Raw genomic sequence first — 19,389 nt, forward strand, 5'->3', positions numbered from 1 at the left:
TATGTATCATGTAAACTGATTTCGAAAAGAGCAACACCAGACTTGCCGTTATTCTGTGGTGAGAACTGCTTTCCGAACTGGTGGTAGAGTTAATATTGACGGAACCTAAATAATGTATAACATTTTACGGGTTCAAATAAATCATCATCAATTTAATACATCAATCACCTTTTATCCCTAAAGCAGTAGGCAGTGATACATCTAGTGCAACCGTTCGCCATGACCCGTCCTGTGATGTGATAGAGGCAAGCCTATCGTTTTATCAGACACAAATCCAAAACTCCGAATGGTACTGAGCTGAATACCCCAATATCACTTTACCCGACCCAGGATTCAAAGCCGAGACCTGAAAGTCTTAGGCGACTGCAATAAAACTACGCCAACGAGGTAGGCAACGAGAAACGAGGCATTCTATGTACTCAGTGTGGAAACTAACAATTTTGTATGTTGCAACAACACATTACCCCAAATAATCACGAAGGCCATACCTACCTCATCGCCTGATACGTACCATTATAATGCATTTAAGTTTAAACAGATACGTATTGTAAAATCCATGATGGCTAAGTAACATCTGTTCATATTTTATCCAAATTGGATCTATTGTTTACTGTGCTGTTTGTTGCGACATCATATTTCGTCATTTGACACTATCTGGCCCATCATCACTCAGTTGTTAGAATCAAACACTTACCCCCTTTTTCATCGACGTTTTTTATGTAAAGACGAAGTAAAACTGTGATAACAAGTCTGTTTCTCCGTGTTGACATGGCAGCCTTCGCAGTGCGTAGACATAGGGACGTTGTGATTGGCTAATATTGAGAAACAGACTTGTTATCACAGCTTTCCTCGGTCCTTAGATAAAAACGTCTTTGAATACGGGCGTTAGTGTTTTTATAGCTGAAAGCATCACAAATACCCTCACAAGAATAATTTTATATCAACAATATTAAATCAAGTTCGCACATTAATGTTGTAGTCATATCATCTATCGAAACTATCGTTCTGTCATTTTATTGGAAACTAGTAGACCCGACAGACGTTGTCCCGTCTTAACTATGAATTTGAATGCGCGCATTCTGTCAATCGCTGACAGTTATTTCAAACAATTGACAGTTATATAAAATTAATATGTTCGTTAGAGTTTATCTTAAGGTTATAGCTTAAGGTCCATTTTTCATAATATTAATATTAATAAAATTTCGTCATATTAAATTTTGAAGGCCGAAATATCCATGCATATTGATTATTTTTACGTTTTTCTTTCAACTGCGAGAACTAATCACTAACTAGACGTGAATTTAAATTCTTTACTTGTCAATACTTGTTTAGTTACCCAGATTAAAGGTGAAACAAAATGTATGAAAATGGACCTTAAGCTATAACCTTAAATTTGCTAATTTTCCGCGCAATTTTTGATTTTTTCTTTCATAAGATTCTTCTCCTGTCAATAACAAACACAACAAAAAAGTTGTGGGAATTCCGAGTTCAGCCGTTCACGCGTGATGGCGTGAACAGGGAAATAGGAATTCTTTTTATACATACATTAATTTACAGAGCTCCGAGAATAAAAGTGTGTAATTTATAAAACAAATTATATGAATGAGTATATTATATTGTTACTCGAATGAGTAGTCAACTCAAGATAATCGGGATATGTGATTACTTATCCAAATACGAAAGTCGATCGCCTTGTAGATGTGATTTCCGTTTGACGCCAAATGTCACGGCAAAATTACTACACAAAACATTTCCATGTTAAGTATATTTCATACATCGTAGTCCATATTTAATGTTAAACAAAAATCAAGCGAGTATCAACCCTATTGCGAGGCTATTGAATAGTCCAATTGCAGCAATGATGAGTCATCAATAGGGTTGTAGGCCCGGCCTATATTAATGTTAAACAAAAATCAAGCGAGTATCAACCCTATTGCGAGGCTATTGGAATAGTCCAATTGCAGCAATGATGAGTCATCAATAGGGTTGTAGGCTCGGCCTATATTAATGTTAAACAAAAATCAAGCGAGTATCAACCCTAGTGCGAGGCTATTGGAATAGTCAAATTGCAGCAATGATGAGTCATCAATAGGGTTGTAGGCTCGGCCCCATATTAATGTTAAACGAAAATCAAGCGATTACAACCCTAGTGCGAGGCTATTGGAATAGTCCAATTGCAGCAATGATTAGACATTCATAGGGTTGTACGCGTGGCATAAGCTTAGTAAATTGCGAGGAATTTCAATTTTATAGACTAGAAAAAAGAATTCAAACTCGCGTGGCTTTACGGCTATGATTACGGTGCATGCTTACGAGACAGCGTATAGTTATTTACTGGGAAAAAAATCAGAGATAATACTGAGTGGAAAAATTATTATCACAAACCTAAAAGACCACACTTTGAACTCATTCTGTAGGTCGGACCGCCAATAGTTAATTTTTTTTTATTGTATAATGTAGGCAGATATTATAACTTTCTCTTTTCGGACGACCTAAACCTCAGTTCGCTTCGACACCATTAAGGATGCAGTCTACGAGCCGACACATTTTCATATACAAAGTGCTCAGAATGAAACATGGCCAAATACCCTATTACGGTACCAAAGCAGTAAAACTTCACTACTTAGATAGTAAATTGCGCAAGTGGCATGTCTGGATAACTGGGAGTGAAAGTGCGTGCCATAGGATTTCACTTTCTTAAGCGTTTAATTTGTGTGAGTTGTACATGTCGCCGCAGCACCTGGTTATTCGTTGAATTGGTGAATTTCCGAAGCGACAGTGGCGCCATCTATCATTACATCGAGGCAGTATTAGAAGAGGAGGTAGGTCGACTGCTGTCAATATAAGGACCGGCCGAACGACGAGAGCTCAATCTTGTAGCAGTTTTTGTACGAGACTTGTTTGGACGCTCGAACCGAGCACATTGTGTATTCCGCTACTATTACTATGCAGTAAATTGTTAGTGAAGTAAAGAAGTGTTTCAATAATTGAATAACTGTCTGGAAAATAAATATAGACCGGTGATACTTTACCGGTCATGTAGTAAAATAATCAAGTAAATAGTTTTCACTCGGACATACATATTATTATAAATTATTCTCGTAATTACGATGACAGCCTCGGTGATGTATTACGGTACGACTGCAGTGCTGAGGTCTTAGGTTCGACTCCCAAGTCGAGCAGTGATATTGTGTTTTTCTATTCAGTGTCAGCCCGGAGTCTCGAATTTGTGCCCGATGTGGTGGTGTTCGTCGCCTATCATATCATGGGACGGATTATGTACGGCGGAAAGTGGGTGCATAAGTTGTGCCTCTGCCTACCCCTGCAGTCATTAAAAGCATGAGTGAGCGTATGTGTGTATTCTGGTAATAAAATCACTGAAAGTTCAAATTAATCAAGGAGTCATTTAAATCTACGAAGTATGAAATATTTTAAATAAGGAAAACTGACACAAGCTTCCTTTTTTTTAAATTTTTACCATCATCACATAAAAGTAATATCGTCATAAGGTAGTGGCTCGTTTCATTGATTTTAAAAATAGAACTTTCCGTCTATTAAACGTCCATTCCATCAATTCATTATCATAAATAAAAGCCTAATAAAATGTCGGCAACCCTAGATATGAATTTTAAATGTTCAACGTCACAATGTATCAATTAGACCTTAGATAGGTCAATTGTAAATGTGACTTTATGTCACTCTTGTTTGTTCATCTGATGATTAACTGACTCTTTAATAGGTAGGCTCGGGCCATGACCCTGCCGAAATACTTCCCCGATTTAATTTATGCCTTGCTATGAGGAAAACTACGTCGTATTTTGTCTGTGTTTTCCTGTACCCAACTAAGCTGTTTGTGCACCAAGAGTTAGCGTAGAGGCGATAGCCTTGGGTGTGGTACAGACTGCCGAGACGAATGTCCGCAGGTCAAATCCCAAGGGTACATCTAACTTTTATAAAATTATGTGCGTATTCTTTGCGAATTATCGCTTGCTTTAACTATGAAGGAAAACATCGCGAGAAAACTTGATTGGCAGTGGCAGAAACGTGTGGATTGGCAGACTTCACGCACCTTCAAATTTCTTATAGCGAACATCTCAGGTATGCAAAATTTCTCACGATGTTTTCCTTCACCGTTAAAGCAAGCGATAATTCACAAAGAATTCACACATATTTTTTTTAGAAAAGTCAGAGATGTGTGCCCTTGAGATTAGAACCTGCGCACATTCGTCTCGGCAGTCCGTTCCACAACCAATTAAGCAATTGCCGCTTTTTTTTTATTGCGTTTATCGGTATACGTAATTATTACTACATTTATAGACAAAGAATGTTGCATCAGACATATAACACAAAATGACTACAACGAGCTATCAATTGTTGGAAATGCTATGATACGACAGTTGCTGCAACTAACTAGGTTAGTCCTATGTTTGATTTTGTACATTATGTTATATGAAATAGAAAATAGCCACATTATTCTAGTTTTATATTAAGTAAGCGAAATAACTACAGCCAATTTTAACAGTTTTTAAATGATTTTGCAGCATTAAAATCTTAATTACTTTGTCACTTAAATAGAACTACACTACTTGACCAAAGACCAGGTGAAAACACAGAAGGAACTTGTCTGTCTAGCGAATTTAAATGGGAGTTCATTATGTTATACGTCTTTGTATTTTTTCTCTATTTATGTACACGTTATACGTTCTTTTTTTCTTTCTTCAACCTTCTTCAATTCATTAAAGATATTTTTATTATATTCTAAGATACTGTACGAAGATTTGAAATATTTAGTGTAACAGGAAATTTATGTTATAAAATACTTACTTATATTTATCATCAAGGCCTCTGCCTGATATCAAAGGAGCCTACCAAACTTAGTATAGGCAGTAATGCGCCTACGCACACAGTTTTTAAAACACTGATAACGCGCTTTAAATGGAAGTAAATCCTGATGTTGCTGGAACTCAACTCTTCTTAACTTAAGTTTTACTAAGGTTATTCAATGCAGCAATATAATGCGCAAGAACCTTTTTTTTAAAGGCAGGGAAAAAGTTACCCTACTGCACCTGATGGTAAATGGAGTGGGGTCCGATATGTCCAGTCGACACAATTATGCCGGCCTGTTAGCTGACACGACAGACGTTGTCCTATTTTAAACCAAGAACTATGAATGTTGAATTATCAACCGATACATCTGTGTTACACAATATTTGCAGCTCGCCATTGACGTATATCCTATAGATACGAACGTCCATATGAATTATGTGTTCAAAAACTGAACTAAAATGGCAACCAAAACGTCACTGTTATAACCCATTAATCAACTGTACAACAAATAATTTTACTTATTTCACTAATATTATTTATTCACATCCAAGTTTGCACTTAGACTAGCGTGTTTTTATTATGAGCGCCACTCCATACACAGCCACAAGCATCAATATTGACACCATACTAAAATCAGTTTCAATTACAGTTCAATTCATTTGAACACAGTGAATGTTCGGAACGCCAAATCTAGTACGTAGTACATATATGTATATCGATGATAGAATCTAAATTATATATTATTGATTTAATTTGGTGAATGCAATGTTCAGAGATTTAAAAAAACGGTTGTCGTTATTCCTATAATACAACATTATTTTGTCTCCCTTCATTAAAGAACAATACGACCCCGTTGCTACAAAAGTGCCCTAAAACATGTATATTTATGACATAAAATAATGACCTATTCCAAAATTAGTGGGAATCGTCTAAGACCTAATTTATATTGGCGACATTTACTTTTCTTCCTATATTTCATGCTACAGGTTTCATTGTTGACCTATCTTTAATAAGTTCTGTTGAGGTTTGCATAGACAAATACAAAGCCTTTTTTATAATGTAATGTAAACTGGCCGCGTAATAGTGTGTATCTTTTTGAATTGTTGTATTTGGAATAATATAACAATGTACTGTAACTAAGCAATGTGTGCTAGTCTAATACGGTTGTCTAACGTGTTAACACTATTAAAATATAAGTACCTTTTCGACGGAAAACCTTGTTTATTTTTCACACTTACTCTGCAAGGGCGACTCGAAGCCCAAGAAGTTCAATTTTATAGCAACTTAAAAGGTGTCGCAAACTCAAATGAGTTTCTTTGACGATTCCCACAAATTAACAATTTTGGAATACGTCATTATTTTATTAAGAGAGCGAATTGTATTGGTTGTATACCGACTGACTGCCGAATGCTACTCTTTAGAATAAAACTGGGCTTATCAAAAATATCAGACGCAATAATAAGTTAGTAATAATACCTATTGTCATGTTGTTTCCACGTGATTTATTGGAATAACGTTTCTTTTTTAAAAATTGATAGTCTTTAAAAAAGAAGCAATTTTCGGCAAGGAAAATGCTGTTCGTGAAATAATTATGCGACAATTAAATCATTCAATAATCGTATCAGTTCAAAATATAACAAACTAGGAGGAAGAAATAGAAGTTACAAGTAAATAAGTCTTAGTAATTTTAATATGAAAGCAGTTATTAATTTATTATTAAAATGTTCCGTATATTTTATAACAATTAATATTATTTTATAATTTCTCATGCTTAATTATATACTTAAATGAAAACAGATAAATTCTGAATTTTCACAAAATACAATTAATTTAATACAAGCCAAATATTAATTAAATGTTTTCAATATAGTTACCAATAAGTTTCATGTTTGTTTAAAATAAATCGAATAAATAAAAATGAAATAAAACAAATATTATAAACTAGTTGACCCGTCTTAACTATGAATTTACAGCGCGTATTCTGTCAATCGCTGACACTTATTTTAAACAATTGACAGTTACATAAAATTAATATTTTCGTGAAGTCTTCTTAAATATTCTAATTTTCCGCGCATTTTTTTGATTTTTTTTCTTTCATAAGAACCTTCTCCTGACAATAACAAACACAACAAAAAATAGTGAAATCTGTCCAGCCGTTCACGCGTGATGGCGTGACCAAGGGAAATAGGGATTCGTTTTTATATATTTTAAATAAATAACACTTAAACTCACCTAGCATGAAAATCATTATAATGCACTATATGTAACGGAAACAGATCATTTTTAATAACACCACCACTAACAAAGCAGAAAAATAAAACATAAAATAAATACATATTTTTAAAGCATTTTACACTGGTCAGCACCACACAAACGTTAAAATCACACTAACCATGGAATGGTTAGACCTTAAATAAACCGCAGTGCAACTGATAACGTGGTATAAGGAACTCTGACGCTTTAATAATAAGACTGGTTATTGATAGATCACGTGTTTTTGTATGTTGAAAGGTAACGATACTCGTAGTAATAATTACACAATTGGTTATGTTTTAATATTGATTTTAATTTTAATTTTAACTGTTTTTGCAAATTTAAAATAAAGAGGAAAAAATAAATATGCTGTGGAGCCTAAAGGCGGTGTTGGTGATTTCTTATTTCTTTATATAATACTAGCTTTTTCGCGCAGTCTCGCCCGCGTTATCCGGGATAAAAGGCCCGCTATAAATTTTCCGGGAATAAAAGTAACTTATATACTTTCTAGTGTCTGAAACTACCTCCATACCAAATTTCATCGAAGTCCGATGGGTAGTTTTTGAGTTTATTGCGTTCAAACGTGCATACAGATGCGGCGAAGGACTTGTCTTGTAACATTTTTCATGAATACTCCGCTCCTATTAGTCATAGCGTGATGTTATATAACCTATGCCTCACTTGATAAATGGGCTATGCAACACAAAAAGGTTTTTTCATTTCGAATTAGTAGTTCGTGAGATAAGCGCGTTTAAACAAAATAAAGTCTTCAGCTATATATAATAGCATAGGTAACAATAATAAATATTTTCAACGTCAAAAAATACTTTTCAATGGTGTAGATCCTTATGGAGTTATCATTAGATATCTCGTATGCGAGAGACCGGCTGGGTAGGTAAGATATGCTGTCGACTTTCTGGCAGGTACTACTACGATCGAGGAATTTCGAAGGTGTGTGAAGTCTACCAACCCGCACTAGGCCAGCGTGGTGGACTAAGGCCTAATCCCTCTCAGTAGTAGAGGAGGCCCGTGCTCAGCAGTGGGCAAGTATATAATACAGGACTGATATTATTATTATACTACTACGATCTATTTCTGATGCCTAGCAGGTTTGCAAGCTGTCACATCAAGTAACCTCTTAAGTTCCAAGTTATAAATAAGTACAGTATTTTATGGCATTTTTTTTATATGTTTACAGCAAAGTGATTCCACTTCACCTGATGGTAAGTGGAGTTGGGTCCTATAGAATGTCGACTGACGAGAGATGATTACATCGGCAGTCGAAACAATTATGCCGGCCTGTTGGATATATACAGACTGATCGCAGACCGCGACACTTACGTGGGCCACTATGGCGGGTTTTAGCACCTCGTGTACTGTAGTCGCTATCCGGGCGAATATAATCCTACGAGCAAATCCAATCCAATCTTAATAACTGTTTTTTATTATCCACGCAGTCACTTTGCTCCTGATTTAAATGACAATCAACAAAGGACGTGCTTTAGCACAAATCAAGTGAACATACTTCGAACTATTGTATAAATCAGTCACGACTCCAGCGCAGTGGGCGAAATAATAACTTAAGTGCAACTCTTGAAGGCAATTGTTCTAAACACAAACACGTGACGTAGATAATACATATACGTAATTGCTCCATTTATCTTGGACTTTAAAACTAGCATGATCGAGTGAAGCATTTATCCCTTCCTCAATGACCTCACATTAATTTAAATGCTTCAAATAGCTGGTGGTACATCATAGCGAATAGCGACCGCCGTAAAAACAGTTAAGCCCGCAATAGTGGCCTATATAAGTGTCGCGTTCCAGGATCGGCCTGAGTATCTCCGGTTCCAACAGGCCGGCATAATTGTGAAGACTGTCGAGGGTAATCATCTCTCATCAGTCAACATTCAGGTACCGTGTGGTTGCATAAAAAAATCGGGTTTTAAACAATCCGGCATAATTGTGGAGACTGGCAAGGGTTAATTAGTTCTCGTCAGCCGACACTATCTGGACCCTACTACGCTAACAATAAGGCGTAGCTATCACTTTGCCGTAAAAAAGAAAATACTCCATAAAGAAGACTTTTTCCTACTGACTACGTTGTTGACGTCAACTTATTAAAAGATCGAGTCCCAGAAGAATTGTGTTAGAACCAAGCGTTGTCCGACCTGGTATATGAACCCAGAAATCGTTCCACAGCTTGCTGTATCAAATTAGATGTGCAAATTTTCCAAATAAAACAATTTTACCTAACGAGGAATCAATACAAACGTTCACTAACGTCTGTAGGTCTTTACGAATCCATATAACAATTAGAAATCAACAATTTCAGGTAAATTAAACGTGTATTGTTATAGATAATTTTATATATTATGCTATATCACGAATTTTGTAGGGGTCGTTTTGATAACACTTAAAGGTTTTTAAAGACATGTAAATAATCAGCGAGAAATGAGAGGATCTCAAAAAACGCAATAGCCAAAAAACTTGTTTGGATCTGAACGTTTTTAATGCTTTTTTTTACATGAAGACTTACCTGCTATTCGCAATAACATCGCACACAAAGACACACACACATGAATTTGAATATAAAAATACCGAACTTCTCCATAATTTAATTTGGAGTATTAATTGATTGTTATCAAAAAATGTGTGATACGTTTAAAAAAATTACGTGTAAGGAACATGCCGCTACATGTCGATACGGTTTTGTTCCCGGGACGGGGAAAATGAATTGAACATTTAATGTGATTTAAAAAATTATTACACCTTCGGGTTGTTAAATACATATCTGTAATTAACTCAATTTCGTCTGATTTTTCCATGGGATTTTGTTCCCGGGGACCCGTCGATATGTCCGAAGCGCACTTGAATTTGTTTTAATTTTAATTAATTTAGTCTAACCAGCCAGCAACATAAACAGAGAAATCTTTTAAAGTAACTATTCCTACATACATATTTTAACAGATGTTTCTTACCCTTTTCATACGATATCGGCAATCTGACCCTTCTACACCAGATGTTAAGCGTGGCGTCCAGGGGTCGTGGTCGTTTTCTACAATCGTTAATGCTAACGTTATGCATGAGAATTACATATCGATAGACTTATCGATAGGGTACAATCATTCCCACAATTTTTCCGTTTTGTATGAAGGTTAACGATTGGAATTAAATAGAAACACATAATCGAATATCGATTGGCAAAAGATGATTATTACCAGTCAATACATGTTCGAAGTTCGATACACAAACTAATCCCAGCACGCAAGACACTGAGAACACAATGATTTCTTATGTTTACACGAATGTTAGACATTAAAATTAAACTACTTTTCGGATTTTATCGCGGATTTTTTATATTTTAATTACCTCCCGACGTTTCGAAGACTTTGCAGCCTTCATGGTCACGGGGGGGACTGAGGTGTTATTCATCCGTTAAGTCAAAGTTACAATATCTACCTACATTTTACAAACCAAAACAAAAAATCGCGATAAAATCCGAAAAGTAGTTTAATTTTACTGAGAACACACTTTTGAATAACATCTCAAGCAGACATTTAATGCATTGAACTATTAAATAAACCAAACTTAAGCTGTCATTCAAGTGCTTGCACTCAGCTGAGTTGGTGTTACATGAACAAAACTCAGCTGTCAAAGTCCGTCACGTATTATAACGAAAAATTTAATTTGACCTGACATTAAAAAGGGGTTTTATAAGAACTATCTTAAGATGCCTTTATTTGACAGTATCTCAGCTGATATTGCACTTAAGAGCGAGTTGCATACATTAATACGACTCACAGCCATAATGGCTTTGTGTTAGGTGTACGGTGATCGCTATCTCGATGGATACGAAAATCCTAATATTTAATTCCTTTTACAAATATTTCATAGATCACGTAAAGTTACGAAAGAATGGTAAAAATCAATGATTCATTATCACACAAAGGTATTGGAAACGTTTTTCCATTCGTTCTATTATTACAAGACCTTGTCAGTAGAAAGGCGTTTGATTTTCTATTATAAACTAGATCTGGTTATGACTATGTATTATTTAAATATATAAAGAACGATACTTGAGAAATTGGGTAATTTTAAGATTCCGTACCTCAAAATAGCCGTTATTTGATCTCTTTCTTGACGTCTGTCCGTCTGTTTGTCGGTCAAGATCCTTTTTGTCAGGAACGCGTCGAGGTATCAAGTTGAAATATATATTAAATATTCAGGACTACGGTCTGTTTCAACTGTGAATGAATCAATCGTAAGTTAATGCAATCAAAAGATATGACCGTTTATGCCGCATATTTAAGCAAATTTTGAGATTTCACAATATCATCAAATATAGGGTATAGGGCCTATAGGGTACTTTTACTTAAAGAAACCATAGACCTGAGAATTTTTATATAATGTTACGTGCCGCTATCCTAGTCGATGACATCGGGCGTTTCCGGAAGTATTCGGCAGCGCGGGCAGGCTGGCAGAAGAGAAGATGTGTCACGCGGGAATTTTTCTATTATTCTATCTACGTTTTACGTACGGTTGTACGTAGTCAAAAAAATGTCTAAAATTGTATTCGGTAATTATTTTTGCTAATATAATGTTTAATACTGTAAAAAGAGCGTTTAACAATAAATTTTAACTTGGTACCTTTCCACATTCCTGAGAAAAATTTAAAAGAGTATTGAAAAACACACAGACTGACAAAAAAGTAATGCTCGGTTCCATTTTATTAGAGGGGAAAATTATAAGCATAATATTTCATGATTTCTGAGAGCATTGTGCACTTGTATGGAAATTTAAAATTAATTTATTACCTATTTTGCGAGCATATCATAAATGAACTGCTCTAAACAATAATAAAAAAACCAATTGTATTTTTTTTCTTCGCTATATTATGCACTATATTTTATACTTTAAACTGATTTTGCAAAGAGCAACACTACAGTTTCTTGTCCGTTCTTCTCTGGTGAGAACTGCTTTCAAACTGGTGGTAGAGTTAATGTTGACGGAATCTAAATAATTGATAACATTTCACGGGTTCAAATAGATTATTTCATTTTATTTTGGGGTTTGAAACCTTTAAAACGATTTTTGCTAACAATAACTGCTCCTTCTGAGGCTCCGGAAATTAACAACAGTGAACCAATAAACATTTCTTATTTGTAATCAGTGTTTTGTCTTACATATTTGATGATAAAATCCCACAACAATAGTAAATGTAAGTACCAAACGAAGTTCAGTCTATATTCAATTTTCGGAAAGTCCCAGCGAGTCCGCAGTACTGTGATCTATACACCTCGGTCTGACGAACTCCTTCTTTAGCTCTAATCTCTCTCATTTCTTTAAAATAGTCCACATTCTTCTTTTCGCTTAGCTCTTCCACCCATTTATCTGAAAAATATTCATTAAATTATTTAATGGTTTAAAGGTTTTTTTTTTATCCGTGTATGGCAAAGAGACCGCTCTGCACATGATGGTAAGTAACTGGGGGTCCAATAGAATGTCGACTGACGAGAGTTGATTACCCTCGGCAGTCGAGACAATAGGGGACCGTCCTGTGATTGATTTTGTACATTATTCTATATGTAATGGTTAATAATACTAAAAAGAAATCCTGCTGCGAAAACTACAATAAAATTGGTTAAAAAATGAGCCAGTAATTCATATTTCAAATATTACTATGTGCCGAAGTGGGCGCGATGTGGGGATATCGCTTCATCCCTTTCTTTCGCACGCGTCGTAATGCCCGATGACGTCACACGTGGGTATTGCGCCTCTTTTCTGTTTCTCCTTACTTGCCCCTTCTACCGAAATTGAAAGACTTATAACTTGTTGATTTTTTACCAGATTTAAATAATTCTTTCTGTGTTATAATTTATATAACGTAAATATTTGATAATAATAAAGAACAAAAATGAGTCCGGTCCCCTATTGCCTGTTGGAACTGGATAATCACAGGCTGATCACAGAACGCGACACACGTGGACCACTATGGCGGGTTTTAACACCTTGTGTACGGTGATCGTTATCCGGGCGGATATAAAATATATCCTACCACCAGTAAAAACCAAAAAAGGTCTGCAATAAGTAAATTATTTTTTAACGCTGTCAAATTAATATCATCCGCCACAGTATTTTGTGTGCTATGGATATTAAGTACTATTATTGCATAAACAGATATAAATTTAGAGGCAGCGGTATTGAGTTACCCAAAAGCGTATTTGACTTATTTTGAATTATTTTTCTGACTTCGGTGGCGTAGCTGTACTGCATGCGCGATACGGCAGTGCTCTGAGGTCCTGGGTTCGAATCCCAGGTCGGGCAAAGTGATATTTGGGTTTTTCTGCTCAGTATCAACGAGGTGCCTGGAATTTGTGCCCAATATAGCGATAGGCTGGCCCCTATCATATCATAGGACGGAATACACTAGGCGAAAAGTGGGTGCACCCTGGTTACGCCTCTACATACTCCTTTGGAGATAAATGCGTGTTGTATCCACGTGTGAATCCTTTATCATACTGATAATATTTTTTCTATTCATCGTTGTCACATTTTCTCTCTGTGCTGGATTTCTATACTGTTGCAAGATAATGATTTATTATGTTTACGTGAATGTTAGACATTGAAATTAAACTAATTTTCAGATTCTATCGCGGTTAGTATTTTATTTTTCTCCCCAACAAAAATAACATCCGAAAATTAGTTTAATTTCACTGTTGCAAGATGTTACAAATCAAGTGAACGATATGTACAGACATCATAACAGTAACGCATTCATGTGAAAAATTATAATATCTTTTATAACGCCTCCTTAGATCATGATTTTGTCACCCGCATTGCTATGGAGGGAAGTGGACAATTAATATTTCCAACTCCTCCCTATCTTTCTATTTGATTAATTTTGTTGCGGGATAATGACATATTAGTTTTCCCTGAGACTCGCCGAGCTTCACCTCAGTGTCATAGCGTGCCACTGCTGATCCTGGCTTACAGGAGTTGTAGTGGTGGGTGTGAGGGCGGAGAAGTCTCGTAATATATTTTTATAAACCAAAAAAAAAAATTATACCTTCATTCCTCATACATACGTTTACTAACCGACATTATTAATAATAGATCTCAATCGCTTTTTCGAACTATATCAAAAATGAACCAATCAGAACAAAGTATTTTTGACACGCTTACAAATAGCTTATTTTGATTGGTTCATTCTCGGAAGAAGATTGAGATTGGGATCGTTTATTGAAAATGGCTGTAAATTTTACACAGGACTTGAGAGAATGGGACGAAAAGCAGAGGCCTAAGTATGTCACGTAGTGGAAATGATGGTTGAAATGGTGATCATGGTATCCACATGTGTACGAATCACTATACACTGTCATTTTGACATTGCCTTACTAAACAAAACTATAAATCTTCTTGAAAATAACATCGGTAGACAACGGCTTGGCTGTGCTTCTAGCATTGCTTCAGTCTATGGGTGGCACATACTGATTACCATCAGGCGTAAAGGGTTCCCCTTTTAAAGAGTTTTACACTTTTTTTTTTAATTATATTAAATTATATTCAATTGAAATAATTAGGGTACCTTTCAACCCTCACGCACAACGGCTCGACCTAATACGGGCTAAGTGGGGAAAAAGGAGACCCTCAACATAGAACAAAGAACCTTTCAACCCGATTAACGGGTCCCTTGATATGTATTTCCAAAACTGATACTCACCATAAAAGCGTCAACAAGGATTCTTCGTCACCTCCATACTCCGCCGGCAGTATCTCCTTCGACACCACCTCGTATAATGACTCCACAGTCTTGTGAACTCGCATCCTCTCACTCAGTTTAGCACTCAGCACTGATCTCATCAGTCGGAGCAGCACTTCCACCGCCCGTGATGACGTCACGTAGTGTATCCCTTTTATCCTCATGTCGTAGCCTTCCTGGAATGATGGTTAAATGGAATGGTATATGATTTTTTTTTAAGCGAAGTTTTGATATATTTGTGTACTGTTTGAATCTATGCTGATATTTAAAGCTAAAGAGTTGGTTTGAATGCGCTTATATCCGGAACTTTCAAATCGAATTTTGATTTTTTTTACTACTAGGAAGCTACATTACTCCTGAATGGTAGAGGCTACTTTTCATTTCCAAAATATATTATTTATACCGAAAAATCTTTTTCACAGTCACGGAGCTGGAGACAAAAGCTATTAGGTGGTTATATCACCTCTATTAACTATATTTATGGCAGACAATGTGGCCGCTTCCAATAGGTCAATCTGGAAATCTTAGGGAGGACTAATAGGGGGAGGCCCATTTTCAGCAGTGGACATCCTGATGATTATGATAATGGGAGACACTATCGTTTCAATTCTCTACAGTTTTATACCTGTATTAATTTATAAGTTCTTTCTCTATATCGAAGAAACATACAAACAGTTTACAAAACAGGCAAAACATATTTAAAAAAATTGTATAGCAAAAAATGCTTATAATATTGCTACGAATATGTAGTAAACAAGTTTATTTATAAGCCAAGGTACTTAGTACATATTCTTATTTCCGCCTAAAATGGTAATGGTAGATATTAAAGTATTGTCTCGTCAATTTCATTGTCACCACATTGAAACTATTTCGCACGTTAAACGATATTAGCACATAAATATATATGTCCGTGAGACGTTTTTAATGATGAATTAAACTATGCTACTATACACTGAGCGTCGAAGACCCAGTTCGGAGTAAAGCAAACTTCCGAGAATATCTGCAGGTTTGTAACCCAAGGCCTCGCACCTCTGACGTTACTGAAGTCATATGTCTTTGTGAATTATCGCTTGCTGTAACTGTGATGGAATACATTGTGAGAATATCTACATTCTTAAGTTCTCTATAATAATTTCGAAGGTATGTGAAGTCTGCCAACTCGCAACAGGCGAGCATGGTCTACCTTAATAATAATGTAATAATATCAGCCATGTATTATATACTTGCCCACTGCTGAGCACGGGCCTCCTCTACTACTGAGAGGGATTAGGCCTTAGTCCACCACGCTGGCCTAGTGCGGGTTGGTAGACTCCACACACCTTCGAAATTCCTATAGAGGAACTTCTCAGATGTGCAGGTTTCCTCACGTTTTTCTTCACCGTTAAAGCGAACGATAAACTCACAAAGAATACACCCATGATTTTTAGAAAAGTCAGAGGTGTGTGCCCTGGGATTTGAAGCTGCGGACATTCGTCTTGGCAGTCCGTTTCACAACCAACTAGGCTATCGCCACTTTTACTACCTGGTCTACCTTACCCTACGCCCCCTTCATAGTAGACGAACAATGCCCAGCGGTAGGACTGTATATCGACGTTTAAAACACTAATTGATTTGTGCATCATTTTTCGCGGCATTAAGTTTCAAACATATTTCAAATCACTGTTTATGTGAGGTCATATCTCTTACCATCGGGCACCAAGCTCGTCTCGTCATTCAAACCAATTAAAAATATCGACGATCATAATCTTCGCATGTCTGAGATCATACGTATCAACAGCTATAAAACCATAAAGTTATTTTATACCGTGGCAATGGTCAAGATGTTGCGCAACTCTGTCAGGCTGAGGCTGTAGCTGAGGCGCAACACGTTGATATCCCTAATGTCTGCGATTAACACTAGCCCGTTGCAGTAGTCGTACTCCTTAAGGTATTCGTTAATCTGAAAAATATATCAATTTAGGTCTTATTAGAGCGTAGAAAAATATTTGATACTCAGTAACTGATTAACTATTACTGTTTTATAAAAAAAATAGTTTTAAGGTGAGTATAGTAAACTAAATATTCGGTGAATGATGCAAAAGAAACATAATAAGAAAATGAAATATGTATAGAAGTTGATCATGCAAGTCAGATTAGCTAGGGATTTTGACTAAAGGGGCAGCGGCAGCGGGCGCAAACAAAAAAAGATCCTTCAAACGCGAGCCACCTGTATAAGCGCGAGTCTTTTTCTAGGGTGGTCAAAACCGTATCTGCCGCACATCCTTCCCGCTCCCTTAGCTATCCTTATGACAACAGCACTGATAGCAGTCTGTAAAGTCTGTCTACTTGAAGGTTAATACATATTTATTTAAAAAAAGGGCCAAATAATCCACGGCATGCCCAGCCTTTTTCTTTGAATGCAAAACTAAATTTCTCAAGATGCAATGTAACTAACTGGCATTATATAAGAATGTTACTTACAAGCACTCCAAACCTGAAGATGTCAGTGTAGACGTCAGTCCATCTTTACGAAACTTGCCTATATATACGCGGTAATGTTCAGTCAACTTTGGAAGAAGCCCTTGAATGCTGGAAACAGAGTTCAGTATTTCCACTTAATCAATAACGCAATGCGCAGACACTGTCAACTACAAAGAACACGAGCATAAAACAAAGTCCCCTTTTCTGTCTGTCTATATGTTATAGATTTTCTCAAAATCTATTGACGGGATTTTATGAAATTTTGTATGGAGATGGTTGAAGACCTTGGGAAGGTTATAGACTACTTTTATCCCGGGAAAATATATAGCGTGACTTTTATCACGGAAAACTCCTCCACGCGGGATAAACGTTTAATATAAATTTGATACGTCTCAGCACCTCACAACTTGGTACCTCTCTGCGTTCCTTACAAATAGTCTTGAGGACAGACTAACAACAAAGTTATCCTACAAGGGTCCCTTTGGAGTTTTATTTGTATTTATCTCCAGAAAATTCAACAAATGTTTCTTGCTTCAGGTCTTGATGGTGCAAGCTTCAGCGTTTAGCAAATACGTTGGAAATGTTACAGTATTGATTACTAACCAGTAACTCTTTAAATGCCCTAGTTCGTCTCTAGCGTGGCATTTCTCGAAAAATGTCGGCATTATCGTCTTCAGCGCGCAAAGTTGATCGATTTGTGTCTTTGCCGTTCCACTGAACCTTTGTTTATTATTATTGTCTTTTCTAAATAACTTCTTGCTGGAACAAAGTGCAGGTATAAATAGATACTACGTCAATTAACTGTAATGGGTAATAAGATTTTACAGCGATTCTTTCCTAGAACAAAAAAGTTTAAAATAAATGTAGTGTGGCGAAAAGTAGACGAGACACAAGTCTTTATCACCGAAGAGGCAGGTAGGGCGCAATTAAGCACCCACTTCTCCTTATTGTTCCATCCATGATATGATAAGGTGCTAGCATATCGCAATATCGGCCACAAATTTCCAACTCCGAGCTGATACTGAGCAGAAAAATCAATACCAATGCCCGTCCCGGTTTTCAAACCAGACATCAGAATGGTCATGGACACGCAATGCAACCACGCTACAAAGGCAGTCAAATGTAGACTTATTATAATTTCCAGGACTTGTTTTTATTTACTTATAAATGGAGTTTATTCAACGAGTATTAACAAAAACTCCACAAATTATACATATTTTATAATAATAGCAGCAAGAAAATCATTTACTTAAAACGGTCATAATAGTTTGTAACGCATCATCATCACACGCGACGATATATATATAATCTTTCCACATAAATTCTATAAATATATTATGTAATCAAACTCAATTTTTTTTGTTTAGAACACGACTAAATTTAAATTTCAAAATCAACGTTATTCTTTTTTTAAAAATGGCCAATTATTTTTAATAGACAATAATTTAATTCTTAAAAGCAAAAAACAGTATTTATTGACTTACTAAAATTCCTCTTTCGATAATGGCTCTGTTTCTTCACCCATTCATCCAATAAATCCACGGCTTCCTTCACTTCCAATTGTGTGTTAAAATTGCACAATTTCGAACGCACTCCATTGTGTCTGGATGGAATTGTAAAATAGGATTTTTCGGGATCCGTTCCATAGCGAACTGCACCACAGATAAATTTGAACTGGTACTATTCTCGATGAATCGTAATCACGTTTACTGGCAATATAAAACCTTCATGGTAGATGCGTATATATAGACAAAAAACATTAAACTGTTTGTGTCTTGATGGCATATAATAATAATTTGATTTTTTTTTTGTTCACCACGATTACGATCTACCGTTTAACCTGCTTTGTTACTATCATGACAAAGCTTCAACAATATTAAATTTGAACTGACAAGTCAGAAACTCGAAGAAGATTTTCATAAACAAAAACTAGTTCTTTTTATGTTCTGATAGCGAGCAAAGTCGCGAGCGAATATGAATTCTTCGAAACACTACTAACATGGACCATTAACCTTCTTTTTTTTAAAGTCATTCAAGTTTTAATTTAATAAGTGTTTACATGGCTGTTTAATTATTTTCTTGTATCG

The 19,389-nt window shown here is 35.9% G+C and overlaps 1 long non-coding RNA gene across 1 annotated transcript; it reads right to left on the reverse strand.

The window, feature by feature from the left end:
* Positions 1-14,817: 14,817 nt before the first annotated feature.
* On the reverse strand, positions 14,818-17,384 carry LOC119188870. The gene is made up of 3 exons (XR_005112135.1): positions 17,303-17,384; positions 16,647-16,781; positions 14,818-15,018 (listed from the first exon to the last, which is right to left on the reverse strand). It is a non-coding gene; the product is annotated as an uncharacterized LOC119188870 (long non-coding RNA).
* Between the last annotated feature and the right edge of the window lie 2,005 nt (positions 17,385-19,389).

This window comes from Manduca sexta, chromosome 9 (genome assembly GCF_014839805.1).
Source record: "Manduca sexta isolate Smith_Timp_Sample1 chromosome 9, JHU_Msex_v1.0, whole genome shotgun sequence".
NCBI classification, from domain to species: Eukaryota; Metazoa; Arthropoda; class Insecta; order Lepidoptera; family Sphingidae; genus Manduca; species Manduca sexta.